Source organism: Sapajus apella, unplaced genomic scaffold (assembly GCF_009761245.1).
Source record: "Sapajus apella isolate SASKATOON/1434 unplaced genomic scaffold, GSC_monkey_1.0 scaffold164, whole genome shotgun sequence".
Taxonomy (NCBI): Eukaryota; Metazoa; Chordata; class Mammalia; order Primates; family Cebidae; genus Sapajus; species Sapajus apella.
The window spans coordinates 818,681-821,180 of NW_022437104.1; positions in this window are offsets into that span (position 1 = coordinate 818,681).

Here is a 2,500-nt window from a genome sequence, read left to right on the forward strand (position 1 = left end):
CACTCCAGCCTGGGTGACAGAGTGAGACTCCATCCAAAAAAAAAAAAAAAAAAAGTGGGGCGGTGGCTCATGCCTGTAATCCCAGCACTTTGGGAGGCTGAAGCGGGCAGATCACCTGAGGTCAGGAGTTTGACACCAGCCTGGCCAACATGGCGAAACCCTGTCTCTACTAAAAATACAAAAAATTAGCCGGGCATGGTGGCAGGTTCCTGTAATCTCAGCTATTCGGTAGGCTGAGGCAGAAGCATCACTAGAACCCGAGAGGCGGAGGTTGTAGTGAACCAAGATCACACCACTGCACTCCAGCCTGGGTGATACAGCAAGACTCCATCTTAAAAAAAAAAGCATAACCTGAGTGTAATCAAGAGGAAACTGATCAGACAAACTCATATTAAGGGACAGCCTAAAAATAACTAGCCTGAGCTACAAAAATGACAATATTATGAACCACAAAGAAAGACTGAGGCGGGGCCCAGTGGTTTACACCGGTAATCCCAGCGATTTGGGAAACCAAGGTGGGTGGATTACCTGAAGTCAGGAGTTCAGGACCAGACTGACCAACACAGTGAAACCCTGTCTCCACTAAAAATACAAAATTAGCCGGGTGTGGTGGCACAAGCCTGCAATCTCAACTACTTGGGAGGCTGAGGCAGGAGAATCGCTTGAACCTGGGAGGCAGAGGTTGCAGTGAGCCGAGATCATACCTTACACTCCAGCATGGGCAACAAGAGCAAAACTCCATCTCAAAAAAAAAAAAAATGATCTTCCAGATTGTAGGAGACTAAAGATTAAAGAAATATGACAACTAAATGCACATGATTTGTTTTTTTTTCTCTTGCTATAAAATATGTTGTTGAGGAAATTGGCTAGTTCTGAATAAAGTCTGTAGATTATATATTTAATAATATATATTTTAGTTTTCTGATTGTGATAATTACTCTGTTTACATAAGATAAACCCTTGGTTTACAAAATACACCCAGAAGTATTTAAGGGTAACGGGGCACCATGTCTACAACTGATTCTCAACTTGTTCAGGGGAAAAAAGAAGTAAACATGCAAACACAAACACATATATGAGAGAGAGGGGTAAACGGCATAGAAGAAAGCAGATGTGAGAAAATGTTAACATTTGGGGAATCTGAATGAAGACAGTTCCTTGTGCTTTTCTTAGAAATTTTGAGTAAGTCTGAAATGTTCAAAATACATATATAAAAGAAAACACACACACATACTTATAAGTGCTTAGAGTAGCCACACAAAGACCATACAAGGAAGGGGTAACGGTGGTGATCTGCAGTGGAGAACTAGGAACCTGAGGGTGAGTGGTGAAAAAGCAACTAAATTTTCTTTTTTTTTCCCATTTATTTATTTTATTGCATTTTAGGTTTTGGGGTACATGTGAAGAACATGCAAAATTGTTGCATAGGTACACACGTGGCAGTGTGATTTGCTGCCTTCCTCCCCATCACCTACATCTGGCATTTCTCCCCTTGCTATCTCTCCCCAGCTTCCCACCCCCCACCGTCCCTCCCCTATTTCCCCCCAACAGACCCCAGTGTGTAGTGCTCCCCTCCCTGTGTCCACGTGTTCTCATTGTTCAACACCCGCCTATGAGTGAGAACATGCGGTGTTTGATCTTCTGCTCCTCTGTCAGTTTGCTGAGAATGATGGTTTCCAGGTTCATCCATGTCCCTACAAAGGACACAAACTCATCGTTTTTGATGGCTGCATAATATTCCATGGTGTATATGTGCCACATTTTCCCTATCCAGTCTATCATCGATGGGCATTTGGGTTGGTTCCAGGTCTTTGCTATTGTAAACAGTGCTGCAATGAACATTCCGTCTGTGTTGTTTGAAGAGTTTATCCTGTGCACATACTACACACTCCAAAGTTCCCATCAAATACTACTGTTTCCAAAAAGCCTATTTATTTGTCCTAACCTTTTTCAAACAACAATCCTTCTTTACATTATCTCCCAAAATAAGACACAGAAAATCAAACCTAAAACATGGGCAAACAAATTTTAAAAAAGAAAGAAAAAAAGAAATGCCGAAACTCACACAGAAAGAAATTCCCTAAGTATGTCCATTCAGTGACATATTTTTGAAGCCATTTAAATAATGGTCATAAAGAATTCTAATGGGAAAATGTTTATATGCAAATTGCAGCATAAAATTGACTATACAGCATGATCCCAAATATGTTCTGTTTATCTGTTAAGGCCTAGAATACAGACTAAACACACCAAGGTACTAACGCTGGTTGTGTTTGTGTGGTAGATAGGATGCGGTTTTCCCCAAATTTTCTTTTTCCCTCTCTCTTTTTTTTTTTGAGACAGAGTCTCATTCTATTGCCCAGGCTGGAGTGCAGTGGCACAATCTCAGCTCACTGCATCCTCCACCTCCTGGGTTCAAGCAATTCTCCTGCCCTAGCCTCCCAAGTAGCTGGGATTACAGGCACCCACCACCACGCCCGGCTAATTTTTGTACTTTTAG